Source organism: Furipterus horrens, unplaced genomic scaffold (assembly GCF_987537825.1).
Source record: "Furipterus horrens unplaced genomic scaffold, mFurHor1.1.pri manual_scaffold_11, whole genome shotgun sequence".
NCBI classification, from domain to species: Eukaryota; Metazoa; Chordata; class Mammalia; order Chiroptera; family Furipteridae; genus Furipterus; species Furipterus horrens.
The window spans coordinates 61,607,728-61,623,005 of record NW_028327181.1 but is presented as its reverse complement, the minus strand read 5'-3'; the positions used below and the strand labels follow the sequence as shown (position 1 = coordinate 61,623,005).

The following is a 15,278-nucleotide window of genomic DNA, read 5'->3' as shown; positions in this document are numbered from 1 at the left end:
CTGTTAAGTAGGATGGATACAAGAATACTGCAAATCAAATCCAAAGGAACTAAAATTAAAATATGGGGTTGGCCAAAAAGTCCATGACCTTTTTCCGTAAAATAAAAGACATATTTTTTTCATTTTTACCGATAATTATTGATTCAGATATTTTGAGTATGTCGGCTATCTCCTGCTATTGGTTTCTAATGGGTAAGAGGCCAAAGTACTGCTCAACATCTTGTCAATAGTACCAAGACACTTCTCAAACCACTTTTGACACATTCAATCAGTCACAGTTACCTTCTTCATACAGTGCACAAATCTTTTTTGGTGTATCAATTGTGTTTTTACCTTTCTTGAAATAATAAAGCATAATACACTAAAAATGTTGCATGTTTCTTCCATCTTCAATATTAAAATGGCCTTTTACTTGTCCTAGATACAGAGAGATAATGGACTGTGGGAAAATTTAAATTCCAGAAAAAGATTCAATTTCAAACTATGTAAAGCTAAAAACTTCATGTCACTTTGTTCTAAAATTAGTAATACACAGGACCCTATTGAAAAAACAACACACAATATCTCAACTGAGCTGTCAGCAGAGTTAAAGTTCTGAGTGTGACAGCAGACTCTTGCTTAACCAATTCAGCTTTTTCTTACCGGTTTTAGACATCAAAAGAACCACATCGCAATTTTCCTTCACAACATCCCAATAAAGAACTATTATTTAGCATTTATATCACACTTGCCAAAGTGTTTTACAGTTACTTTCATTAGTAGTCATGCCTCACAACTGCTCACTGAGCCAAACTGGTCCTGTTATGCTCCTATGACAGCTGAGAAAACTGATGTATCTATCGTAAGGTCAAGGTCAAACCAGTCTGCTTTTCTAAACCAGAGACCTGACTCTTACATCAGTCTCGTTCACTCAGCATTGTGTGTATATTGCTTATAACCCTAGTTAAAAGTAGGTTTTTAGAGAACTTTCAGAAATCCACTGAAAATAATGGTACTAAAACATTAAAATATTTTAACACTTCGACAAAAATATGTAACCACATGTAGGATTAGATGGAAGAAGAGGAGACTGGTAAGACTAAGAAAAAATAGAAAGCAAGAGAAAAACCAAGAGCAGGCAATATCACAGTTTAAAGAAGCAGACAGGCAAAATAAAGGCTCAAAAGCATCATCTGGGTTTGACAATTAGGTCACTGAGCAGAGCAATTTCAGTGGAGTGGTGAGAACAAAATCAAATTACATGCTTGAGGGAAAAATAGGCTGTGAGAGAGTGAAGAGAGAAGGGGAAAGACTACTCTTATGAACAGGGGGAAAAACTGAGCAGTAAGGGGGCGGGGGTTGGGTGAGGACAGAGATTTGGGGAAAAACAAATAAAGACAAAGATTGAAGATTCAGATAAAAAAGAAATAGTAATACAATAAGGTCAGAGAGATTAACAGTAAAGCAAGAAATGAAAGGTCAGTGTGACTATGAATACAGTAAATTCTGTAGGTGTAGAAGAAAGGAGTAAACACAATTTCCACTTGATAGGTTTGAGAAAAGGGTGGGGGAGAATAAATAAAAGGACTAGGGATCAAGTAAAATAACAATTTACTGAGAACAGACATATTTAGGTGAGACACAGGAGTCTAAACAGACACCTAACAATTCCCTACTAACAGGAATGTTCTTATTTTACTAAATAAAAGTAACTTACTCAGAAATTTGAGATCTGGTGGAAATCAGAGTACTTGTGGGAAAAAAAAAGAGAAAAGTAGAGACATGATCCAGAAACACTAGCAAAGAATTCAAATTGCCTCTCATGAGAAAGCAGTAGCAGAAAGTAGCAGATGGATGCCAACCAGAGAGGGAAATGCTGTTAATCAATATTGAACCTGGTCCAGGTGCTTAAAAGTCACAGTCAATTTTCTCAAAGTCTTCCAAAATCTGAAAATACACTCACCTGGAAGCTGTACCACACAACCTCCAAGAATATTAAGGATGTCTCCTGACACAATATTCTGAATGTCCAAGCTTCAGTCCATTAAGTAATCTCTGGGAGAACAGATAGCTTGGTTAGACTCTATGAGATCCACATATCCTCCAATTAACTTGATAAATCTCACCAGTGAACACTTTTTCATGCAATGAAGTGGAGAACATATCTTTAGGTGACACAGTAGTGTCCTAGGATAAGAGGAGAGTAGGGAAGAAACGCTAAGTAGCACAATACTTGGCAATATGCAAGCTTAACAACTAAAGTAGAAAATAACTGCCCTGGCAAGGTAGCTCAGTTGGTTAGATCAGAATCCCTATATACCAGAGTTGTTCGGTTGATGCCCTGTCAGGGCACATACAAGAATCAACCAATGAATGCACCAATAAGTGGAACAACAAATCAATGTCTTTCTCTCTCAAGTCAATAAATTTAAAAAATTTTAAAAAACTGGCAAAGTAGTCTTGAAATCTTACAAACCAGAGCAGACAACTGCATTTCAAAATAAAATAAAGAAATTCTAAGAATCTAAAATTTCCACTCAGAGACTTTTCACTATATATCTTTAAAATTATTTAAAATATATCCAGCCCTAGCCAGTGTGGCCCAGTTGGTTATGGATTCAATTCCCAGTCAGGGCACACACCTGGGCTGTGGGTTCTGTCCCTAGTCTGGTGTCATTCAGCGTGTACAGAAGGCAACCAAACGATTATTCTCTCTTGCATCAATGTTTCTCTTTTTCTCTTCCTCTCTCTCTAAAAAACAATGAAGATTAAAAAATAAAATATGTCCAAAAAACTTAAGTTAAAAATTCAAATATTTTAGGAAATTACATTTCTGGAATTCTTTTTTAAAGCCTTCTTCTTCCACCCTCAAAGTGTTTAAAAAATTTTACATAGTAAAATTCATTTAGTGTTCAGTTCTAAGAGTTCTCATAAATGCATAAAGTTGTGTAACCACAACCAAGATACAGAAGTTCCATCGTCCTCCCCTCCAAATCTCCTCATTCTACCCCTATGTAGTCAAACATTCCCCCTACTCTTAACTAGAGGCAATCATTGATTTGTTCTTCACTGTCCCTATAGTTTTGAGTTTTCCGGAATGTCATATCAATTCAATCGTATAGTGAGTAGTAGTTTGAGTTTGGCTTCTTTCACTTACCATAATGCATTTGAGATTCATTTATGTCATTGCATATATGAATAGTTCCTTTTTATGGCTGAGTAGTATTCTGTTATATGACTATATCACAATTGGTTTATTCATTCCAAGTTGAGGAACATTCATGTTGTTTCCAGTTTTTGGTGAGTACAAATAAAGTTTCCATAAATATTCACATACAGGTTTTTGTGGCAGAGGTTGTCTTTCCACTTAGATAAATAACTGGGCCATATGTTAAGTATATTTTTACTTTATAAGAAACTACCACAGTGTTTTCTAAAATTTCAGTTGTTCCACATCCTCGCCAGTCCATAATCTAGTCAGTTTTCTTTCTTTTTTTGTTTTTCAGCCATTCTAACGGCATATCTCATAATGATTTTAATTTGCATTACTCTAATGACTAAGATGTTGAGCACATTTCCTGTTCATGTGCTTATATGCCATCCATATATTTTCTCACCCATTTTTAAAAATGGTGTTATGTGCTTTCCACGTGATGAGTTTTAAACTCTTTGAGCTTTGAGCTCTTGATACATCTGGATAAGGTCCTATGTCAGATATAAGATTTGCAAATATTTTCTCCCAGTCTTGTGTCTTGTCTTTTCATTCACTTAATAGTGTCTTTTGCAGAATAAAGTTTGATGAAGTTCAATTTATCATTTTTTTCTTTTCTAGATCTTGCTTTTTGGGTGTTACATCTAAGAACTCTTTGCCTAACTCAAGGTAACAAGGATTTTCTCCTGTATTATTCTAAATATTTTAGTTTTCTATTTTACATTTAGATCTGTGATTGAATTTAATTTTTATATAAGGTATGAGGTATAGGTTAAGGTTGCTTTTTTATTTTTTTGCATATAGATATCTAGTTATTCCAACACCTAGTTGTTGGGAAGACTACCCTTTCTTGACTTGCCTTTGTATCTCTGCCAAAAATCAAATAGCCATACTCAATAGTGTGAGCCTATTTCTGGACTCTATTCTGTTCACTGATCTTGTATATCTAGCCTTTTGCAAATAACACACTGTCTTTATTACTGTAGTTCTTTAGTAAGTCTTGAAATCAGATAGTATGAGGCTGTTATCCTTTTTCAAAAATCATTTAGGCTATTTTGGTTCCTTTTTCTTTTCATATAAATTTTAGAATCAGCTTGTCAAAGAGTTTTTCAACCTTCCCCAAAAGTGTCTATTTTTATGTAGGAATTAGCTGCCTACATTTTCCTTAAGAAAAATGATAGAGGTATTGTAAGGGATGGAAACTTATGTTTATTTTCCAAGCTTCTGATTTTTTACTTTCATAGCTGCTCTGATATTTCCTGTAGCTGTGCAGAAAGAAAGAAAAATGCTTTGTATAAAGATATGTATTGCCCTAGCTGGAGTGACTCAGCTGGTTGGAGCATTATCCCACAAACCAAAAGGCTGCAGGTTCCATTCCCGGTCAGGGCACATACCTAGGTTGCAGGTTCATCCCTGTCAAGGTGCACAGGACAGGCAACCAATCAATGTTCCTCTCTCACATCAATGTTTCTCTCCCTCAGTCTCTCCCTCCTTTCCCTTCTCTCTAATATCAATAAGCATGCCCTCTGGTGAGAATTAACATTTTTTTATAAGTATTTAAAAATATGTATTACTATTATTTGGTACAATAAAGTTGAAAACCCAGTTTTCCTTAAAAGACATGTTGTTTTTCCACATACTTAAAATAAAACTTGTACTTAATAAACAATGGTTCCTTTGCTGCCAGGAATAGTCCCTAACTCCTCCCCATCCTTCAGATCTGACCTTGGACGGTCTGCTATCTGTAAGCCTTTCGTGAGCCTACGAAAATGGGTGAAGGGGTTAACACGTTTCCACTGTACCCCCAGGTTCTCTATCATCACTCAATACATTATATTCTATAACTGAGTTAACTTGTTTGTTTCTTCCTTCAAGACATAAACTCTAGGTGGGCAGGAATTAGCTACACTAGCTACTTCCTTCTTAGCTCCTAGCATAGAGTGGGCAATGCATAAATCTTTGTTTTGAGCAACCAATTGACTTGAATGACAGCAAGAAAGGGAGGAACCTAAAAAGACGTCCTACTTTGTAGACATACTGTAATAGACACAGTGTAAAAGGAATCCTCCAAAAGAGTAGAAGGTAACAGTAGCTTTTAAAAAGGAGAGATTTTCAATAAATAGTGTATTAAGCGATGGAAAGCAAAACTACAGATTAGAAGATAAATAGTAGACATATGAAAACCATAATGAATGAACCTTATTTGGATACAGTTTTAAACAAACAGTTGAAAAATGACTGAGACACACTGACTGGATAATTGATGATATTATTTGAAATGTTTATTAGAGGCTCCAACCGAGATGGAGACATAGGTAGACACGCTTCACCTCTTTGCACAACCATAAGAAGGATTACTGATATGAGGCACTCTAGCTGTGACATCTGTCACCCCATTGATCACCAGGGCTGATTCAGCTGATCTGGCTGGCTGGGCAGGTGTCCCCTACCTCCCTCACCAATCGATGTGCGTCACTCCCAAAGCTGCACGTTCAGCTGAAGAGGAGAGGAATGGTCTTCAGTCAAGGGTATACCTCTCTCTCTCAAATAAAAACAAAAACATAAAATCTCTCACCTTAATGGAAATAATGATATCGTTTTTGTTTTTTGAGAGAGAGAAACATCAATTTGTTGTTCCACTTATTTATGCATTCATTGATTGCTTCTTGTATGTGCCCTGACTAGAGCTCTAACCTGCAATCTTGGTGTACCTGGACAATGCTCTAACCAACTAAGCTACCTGGCCAGGGCTTGTGTTTTATTCTTTTCTGAAATCTAAAAACTGCTAAGTTACGTCAAGTATATAGCACACAAAAAATGGAAACATAAGAAAAAGGATCAGTATTGTATGAACTACTAGAGAAGGAACTTAGAAACGATATTTCCATAAAGCCAATCCCTCAAGATGATGTGAATGACAACATATAAACATCTGGGGCTTAGACACATAGGGTCATCATGCTGGCTTTAACTATTACTTATAACCTAATGATTCCTCAATCTGCATCTCCATTGTAAACCTTTCTCCTGAACTCAATACCCAATACCCAGAAATCTATTAGATATTTGTTCTTAGATTTCCCAGATACTTCAAATCTAATATATCAAAATCAAACTCATTTTCCCTCCAATGTTACAGCTTCTTAATCCTGGATTCCCTACCCTCATTAATGACATCACCATCCATTTATCTGCCCAAGCAAGCAATTTCAAATCCATCTTTAACTATTCCTTCTCCCTGACACACTACTCAACATAAAGTCAGTAAGATCCTTCTAGCCAGTCTCCTAAAAAGCTCTTTAATCTGTCTACAACTCCACTATTACCAATGTAACTGAGAGCTTTGATATCTCTAAAAAGACTATTATTATTCTAGTCTTACAACCAACTAGTCTCTCTGCAGCCAGTTTCACCTTTTAAAATCTAACTTACACACTGTCAACAGTGTTGCTTTTCTTGAACAGTGATCTGGCCCTGGTCAGTGTGGCTCAGTTGGTTGGAGCACAGTCCTGTAAACCAAAAGGTCATGGGTTCCATTACTGGTCAGGACACATGCCTAAATTGCAGGTTCAACCCTGGTCAGGGTGTGTAGGGGAGGTAACCAATCAATGTTTCTCCTCCCCCCCCTCCCTTCTACTCTCCCTAAAAATCAATGGGCATGTCCTCTGGTGAGGATAAAACATTTAAATATATAAATAAATAGTGATATGAACACATTTTTTACCTAGTTTAAAACTCTATGACTCCCTAGCACCTACAAAATAAAATTCAGACCCCTCACCAAGGTCATCCACAACTGGGCTCAAACCCACATTTCACCTCACTTCCTTCCATTCTTCTTCATACCCCATGATCTAGCCACATTAAACCACTGGCCCCATACACAGATCCATACTCCTATTAATCCTGTACCCTTGTGCAAGCTGTTCTCTGCACTTGAAACACTACCCTCTCCAATCCTTTTTTGTTGAAGCTGCCAAATTGTACTCACCCTTCAAACCCCTACTGACTCCCTTTAGGAAACTTTCTCCAACCTTCTCTCCCCCAACCACACAGAACCAGTGTTCCCATAGCACTTAGTGCAGATCTCTATGATAGCACTTACTTACTGTACTGACTCACAGTTATTTGTTAGTCTCCAATTAAAATGTGAACTCTTTAAAAACAAGGTTTATATCATTCACATCCCAGTACCTAGCACAATGCCCAACACACAGCAGGCACTTAAGTGTCTGTTGAATTTGATTGCTAAAAGGATCAACTCTAACACTTTTCAATGAGATCAGAGTCCAAATAGCTTAAAGAGAGTCAAGCCTAGTTTTGGCTCACTGGTAGAAAGAAAAGACACTACAGTAGTCCCTCTCTATCGCGATTCACTTACTGCGGCCTCACTGTATCGCGGGATTTTTAAAAATATTGTATTTAATTATTTATCACAGATTTTTCGCTATATCGTGGGATTTTGTGGTACTGTATACATATGTTGTTAAAGTTACGTAGGTTTAAGAGTGTAGAATATGTTTAAGAATATAAGTAGTGTTTATAAAAGTGTGGAAAAGGTTAATAAGGGACTGAGAATGGTTTATAAGTGTGTGGGAAGGGTTTATAAAGCCTTAAAATATATATACATACTAAAATAAATGTAAGGTTCCTACTTTGCGGATATTCACCTATCGCAGGGGTGTCTGGAACGTAATACCTGTGATAAGTGAGGGAATATTGTACATGAATTCATGCTTTTATTATTTCTAATTTTTCATATTTTTTTTTCCTACTAGCTTCAGGGTTAGTTACCAGAAAATTAGTAACTGAGCCCTGGCTGGTGTGGCTCAGTGGATTGAGCACCGGCCTATGAACCAAAGGGTCACCAATTCAATTCCCTGTCAGGGCATATGCCTGGGTTGCTGGCCAGATCCCCAGTTAGGGGTATGCGAGAAGCGGCCAATTGATGTTTCTCTCTCACATATGTTTCTCCCCGTCCTTTCCCCTCTCTCTAAAAATAAAAAATAAATTAAAAAAAGAAAATTAGTAACTGAGTCTTTTACATTACTCCCTAAATGACTTATATTTTCCAGTGAAACAGTACAATCCAGTGCTATATCAAACCACAATTTTATAACTGAGCCATCAAATCTGATAACTTATTACCCACCCTGTATTATATACATCTTTAATAAAGAAAACTTAGCATTTTTCCTCTTGAGTTGTATTCCTTTTCACCTTAAGTTAAAAAGCTCTGAAGGGGGCATAATCAAGACCCTGACAGTCAATGAGAAGAGAAATATTAAACACTTCTCTGCTGAGAGACCACTCACCTCTCACCAATAGTACAGTGGCTTCACACTTATTTCCCACTCTGATCAGCTGAAGAGCTACAGCCCCTCTCCCTGGCCATTTTGTCTCTCACACTCACTCTCACTTCTCAATTTATTATATTCGAAGCATCTTTTTAGAGTTGCTATAATATTTTAGGAGTTTAAATCCAAGAATTAGTTTCAGGTCTCTTCTGAAAATGTTCCAAGCTTCCTGTCCTGCTCTGCTGCATTATACAATGTTACTCTGCCAAAGTCTTAGCTCATTTCCTCCTCCTGCTTGTCCTGATATGGGGCTACATATCAATAATGCCCTCTTCCTTCCCATTTTCAGACTTTACTGTCTGCTTGGAATGCCCTATCTTCCTTGTCCATCTGTGAGGGCCTATCATGCAGGTTCAATACAGGAAGCCTTTACAAACAAGAACTGCACCCAGCCTTCCAACAACATTACAAGTTTACCTTCCTCTAGTACAGCACTTACTGTACTTCATCAATTCCAAGATACATTTTCCCTGCCACATTTCTCTGAAAATAGGATACATCTTACAACTGATGGCATGCCAGTCTCATTGGCAGCATTTCTTCTTAGTGGAATGTAAAATAATAGTGAGCCTTACAATCACTGGCACCACAGGTTTGATAAAATAAGGTATTACATTCTATTATAATTTCTTTGTATATTTGTTTCCTCCACTAGACTGTGAACCCCCAAAGGGCAGGGGCTATGTCATAGTCATCTGTGACCAGTATAGATTTGGGCACAAAAAGTGTGTATCTAATAAACACTAATAATAATTAGTATTTAGTAAGTATAAGATACTATTCTAAACACTTTACATGTATTAAGAAACAAAGATTCGGCTTGCAAGTAAATGTTCTCAGTGAAAAAAAGAGAGGGAGGTTAAACACCATAATTTTGTTTTTAAATAAACTGGTTTAAAAAGTTTTCCCTGATGCCCTGGCTAGTGTGGCTCAGTGGACAGAGTGTCAGCCTGTGGACCAAGAGGTTACGAGTTGGATTCCTGGTCAGGGAACATGCCTGTGGTTGCCTGGGTTGGGCACGTGCAAGCAGCAACTCATCAATGTATTTCTCGCGCATCAATGTCTCTCCCTCTCTTTTTCCCTTCCCATTTCTAAAAATAAATTTTAAAATATTTTTTAAAAGAATGAATGAATATATAAAAAGTTTTTGCCTTTGCTGGTATGACTCTGTAGATTGAGTGCTAGCCTCTAAACCAAAAGGTCTCCAGTTTGATTCCCAGTCAGGGCACATGCCTGGATTGAGGGCCAGGTCCCTAGTTGGAGGCATACAAAAGAAAATAGATCAATGTTTCTCTCCCTCTCTTTCTCCCTCCCTTCCCCTCTCTCTAAAAACAAATAAATAATATTTTTTTAAAGAAAGAAAATTCATTTGTTTAAAAAAAAAAAAAGCTTTCCCTGAGGCATGAGAGGCTTTTTTAAGAAAAGTGATTCTATCAGAATAAAAAGGAACTAGTAAAGCTTATTCCTTTTATTTTTTTAAATACTTTTTTTACTTATTTTTAGAGAGAGGGAAAGAAAGGGATAGAGTGGGCAGGGGGTGGGGGAGAAACATGTATGTGTGAAATAGAGATACATTGATCAGTTGCCTCTTGCACACAACCCAGGCATGTGACCTGACTGGGTATTGAACCAGTGACTTTTAGGTTCACAGGCCAGTGCTCAACCCACTTAGCAACACCAGCCAGGGCTTATTGCTATTTATTTTATTCCTTGCTATGTAAAGGGTTCATGGAGGCCGTTAAATCTCCACTCTATTATTTTTTAAAGACTTTACTTATTTATTTTCAGAGAGATGGGAGGGGAAGGAGAAAGGGAGGAAACACTGATCTGTGAGAGGAACATTGTTGGTTGGTTGCCTCTCACATGCATCCCAACCTAGGACCAGACCCCCAACTCAGGCACATACCCTGACCGGAGATGGAACTGGCAACCTTTCACTTCGCAGGACAACACCCAACCAACTGAGCCACACCATTCAGGACACATCCCTACTTTATTTTTTTAAGTTTATTTTACTGATTATGCTATTACAATTGTCCAAATTTTCCCCCCCTTTTCCCCCTCCACCCAGCACCCGCCTTCCCTCCAGAATTCCCCCCCTCATTAGTTCATGTTCATGGGTCATGCATATAAGTTCTGTGGCTTCTCCATTTCCTTTACTATTCTTAACATCCTCTATTTTGTACCTACAATTATGTTTCTTAATCCCTGTACCTCTACCCTGCCTTCTCTCTCTTTCCCCTCCCCACTGATAACCCTCCAAATGATCTCCACATTTCTGATTTTGTTCCTGTTCTCGTTGCTTGCTTAGTCTGTTTTTATTTTTTAGATTCAGTTGTTGATAGTTGTGAGTTTGTTGTCATTTTAATGTTCATAGTTTTGATCTTTTTTTAAAATAAGTCTCTTTAACATTTCATATAATAAAGGGCTTAGGGATGATGAACTCCTTTAGCTTTACCTCGTCTGGGAAGCATTTTATCTGCTCTTCCATTCTATATGATAGTTTTGCTGGATAGAGTAATCTTGGTTGTAGGTCCCTGTTTTTCATCACTTTGAATATTTCTTGTCAGCTCCTGCAAAGTTTCTTTTGAGAAATCAGCTGATAGCCTTATGGGAACTGCTTTGTAGGTTACTCTCTTCTTTTCTCATGGTGTTTTTAAGATTCTCTCTTTATCTTAACCTTTGGCATTTTAAGTATGATGTGTCTTGGTTTGGTCCTCTTTGGGTCCAACTTGTTTGCGACTCTGCACTTCCTGGACTTGTATGTCTATTTCCTTCCCCAAATTTGGGAAGTGTTCTTTCATTATTTTTTCAAATAAATTTTCAATTCCTTGCTCTTCCTCTTTTCCTTCTGATACCCCTATGATTCTGATGTTGCCATTTTTGGAGATGTCCCGGAATCATATTATTCTCCCCTTGTTTTTTCAAATTGTTTTTCATTTTTTTCTGGTTAATTGTTTATTTCTTCCTTATGTTCCAAACTGTTGATTTGAACCCAGGCTTCCTTTCCTTCACTGTTGGTTCCCTGTGGATTTATCCTTATTTCACTCAGTGTAGCCTTCCATTTCTTCCCTTATGTTTTTGCTATACTCAATGAGGTCTCTGAGCATCTTATCACCAGCATTTTGAATTCTGCATCTGATAGATTGCTGTATCTGTTTTGCTTAGTTTTTCTGAAGTTTGTTCTGTTCTATCCTTTGAGCCATATTTCCTTGTCTCCTCAATTTTGTAGCCTCCCTGTGTTTGTTTCTGTGTATTAGGTAGAGCTGCTTTGACAGGCACACCTGTTACATTATACGGAGCAGAGCTTTAAGTAATCACCATGGCAGGGCAACTCACTTCACTGCTTTGTGGCTCTGTATGTGGGGGAGGAGTAAGAGAGGGGGCAATGTTGCTGCCTGGCTGCTGAAGGCTTGCTGGTACTCGTCCTGTTTCTAAGTCACTTCACCCACTTTCCCTATGCAACTGATGCCCCTCTAGCTATTGCCCTAGTTGTGGTTCCCAGAGTGGGTGGATTTGCCTATGTTCGAGGACCATGCAGGCCCTTTAAATGGATTCTCCTGAAAGACTAGCAGTTTCTTCCACCGCCCCAACCTCCACTTGTTTTTACAGCCAGACATTATGAGGCTTTATTTTCCCAGCACTGAACCTTGGATTGCGCAGTCTGGCCTGGGGCTGGGATCACTTAATCCACCACACATGAATGTGGCACCTCCCGTTCCGCTGGCCACCACCACAGCCTGTCCTCTCCACCCCAGCTCCCCATCTTCGCCCCTCCTACCCATCTGGATCAATATGGCTTCTTTAAGTCCTTGGTTGTTGGACTTCCATACAGTTAGATTTTCTGGCAGTTCTGGCTGTTTTTTGTTTTGAGGTTAGTTGTGATCCTTCTGATGGTTGTGCATGGAAGCAAACCGTGTCTACTTGTGCATCCATCGTGACCAAAAGACGACCCACATCACCACTTTAGACAGACTGCTCGTTCACACAACAGGCAATCAAGGCACTGACCATCACCCTTCTCTCTCCCAGGGGAAGACGCCTTATTTAGTAAGTCATATACTACATAAAAGTAACCACAAATAGAAAAGAGAATAGAAGAACCAAAGGGCAGGAAATTCTCATCACAACTGAACAAACCTCTATCATTTTAATGTAACATGAATGGCATTTATGGATTTATTTGAACTAATGAAAATTTCCAATAGATGAAAAAATGCATTACTAAAATTAAAAATAGACATCTAATTATTAAAAATAAGATGGCTAGGCCAGCTCCAACATTTTATACCTCTGATTCACCTTCCATGTGGTAGTCAAAGAATAAATTTGTATTCTGTAAATGACCTAAGACAACAGTAATAAATGATTCCTTTTGTAAACTATCCTCAAAAAAGGATAATCAGTGTTATAGACAGAGGATTTATTGGGAGAGCAAAAAGTTAAAAATGATATATCACTGTTCATTTCCAGGAAAGAGAAGTAAAACACATTTTACCAAATAGAGAACTTACAGACAAGCAAGGGTCACTGTCCTCATTCCTATAAAATAACTCATTTTCCTTATCTGCAAATCTTCAAGGACCTAGTATAGCCACTCCCTCCCTATGTCGCTCAGACAAAAGACAAACCACTCACTAATTTCCAAAAAGCCTCATCATTTCAAGCTCTCAATCTTCAGAACCAGCAAAGCTGACGCAGTGGTCTCTTTTTGTTTTTCTGAAAGAAATTTCACCTCTCTTTCAAAAGCTGTGGCTAGAAAGCCATTTTCTCCTTCTGAAAGCACATAGTTTAACTCTGTCCTCTGCTTTGTCTACTCTAAACAACAAGAACAAGAAGGCCTCAGGAGTGCTCCTTCAGCCCATCAGAAAGAACCAAACATTTCTTGGGCTCTTATATAGCTGCTTCTGTCTTTGTCTGAGAGACACTCAACCCTGAAGGTTCCAAGGGCAGAATAACAAAAAGTGGAACTGAAAAGTTGCTACATGCTTATCTGACCTCTAAAATAGGCAGCCCTGGGGCAACCAGATTCCTTTGCAAAGAGAATAGTTTTTTATAGTTTTATGGTTTTAAAAAATAACAAAACTGTGTTTACACATACCTCTGAAAGCACAGCCCTTCCAGCTTGTCTCAAACTGGTTTGTGCAGCCCTTCCAGCTTGTCTCAAACTAGTTTTCTCAACTCATAATAAAGCACATTAGTACTAACTATGTTGCAAGGGAACAAACTTGAATATTGGCCCTTCATTCTCTATTTCCTTTATCTTGGGTAAGGAGCTACACACCATTTCAGAAAAATGCCCAAGAGTATGGTATTTTTCCTACGCAAGTCTGACGGCTATTTTGTCACATCACAGAACTGTTATTTCTGCACATAATCTGCTGTGCCTAGACAGAAAGCACAAATGTGCCTATTGAGGTTTTACAAACAATATGCTTCGCCTTGACAAAGAAATCAGTCATAACATTAATAACGATAAGGTCTCAAATCCAATAATGCTGTTAGTGATATTATAGTAAGATCAGCTTTGTATTTACAATTTACAATTTCCATAAACAATCTCAATCACGTACATGGTCTATTTCCCAGAGGTTCAGAAAGGTTGAGTATGATCTGCCCAAGATTATCTGTCAGCTTTAATCAGTGGTGGACGTGGGTTGGAATCTGTCGAACTCTAAGTTCTCTCAAGATCCCTACCTGTTTTAAACAGAGGGCTCCCGACTTCCATCCTCTACCAGAGCAGCCTACTGCTCCAAGCGACTGGCCCTTCCCTGCCAGGATCAGAGTTGGCTTCTTCAGCTCCAGCAGGGCTTTCATCCTCTACCACCCTCCCCCCGCGACCATTCTCTGAAAGAAGCGGAAAGGGAGAGGCGACCGAAAGCTCCTGGGGGAAGGGACTACGACAATCAGGGGAACACGGAACACTGGTCCTACCACGAGCTCCTTCACTCTGCAATGCGCACCCCCTTTCCTTCACTAAGCTGTCCAGCCCTTCTGACAGCGATCTTTCCACCCGTGCCCCAAATTCTCCCTTCATTACCTCAAACTGTCCCTCCCCCACGCCCCTTAGCTTCCGACAGGCAGAGACCCCCCCGCCACAATCCAAGTTTCCTTCTACCAAGATACCCCCTTATCTCCTTCCACCACCACTCACTGTCGGTGACTGGGCCCGGCCCTCATGGCTGCTCCGTTGCTGCCCGCCGCCAGCCTCCGACACTGCTGCTCCACGCCCCGGCCCCTCCGTCGCTGCTGCCGCCGTTGGCTCACCGGCAGCTGCCCGTGCGCCTGCGCAGCGTGGAGTGCCGGGGCCTTCTTGGGCTGCCCGCACCTGCGCAGCCCGCTCCCGGGGTGTCTTAGTCAGTGCCTGATGTCCCGGAACTCTGTGTCTGAGGCAGACATGGCTGCTCGCCTGGAGGGCATGTTAAGTTTAGAGGCTTTGGTAGCTAGCTGCCCCAGGATCGAGGCCTCTGAAATATATTGCCTAGTTACTAAACATTTGGACCCATTAGGGGCCATAGACTTAATGGCACTACCAGGATTCTGTATCCCCCTTGCACCTAAAGGCTTGAATTTAGGTGCTCTGAGGTGAGCACTGATAATAAATTTAGGTTTCCCTCCCTCCATCCCTTCCTTTCTTCCTTCCTCCCTCCCTTTTTTCATTCCTCTCTCTCTAGCCATGCTAATCTCTGTATGCGTCCCATTTTGGTAAATGTGCTGCCCAAGCGAGCACT

The 15,278-nt window shown here is 39.3% G+C and overlaps 1 protein-coding gene across 1 annotated transcript in view; it reads right to left on the bottom strand.

The window, feature by feature from the left end:
* FAM222B (family with sequence similarity 222 member B) overlaps positions 1-14,821 on the bottom strand; it is a 59,387-nt gene extending 44,566 nt beyond the window's left edge. Inside the window, exon 1 of the mRNA XM_090291679.1 lies at positions 14,702-14,821. The gene's annotated coding sequence lies outside the window, so the exon portion shown is untranslated. The remainder of the gene's footprint in view (positions 1-14,701) is intronic.
* Between the last annotated feature and the right edge of the window lie 457 nt (positions 14,822-15,278).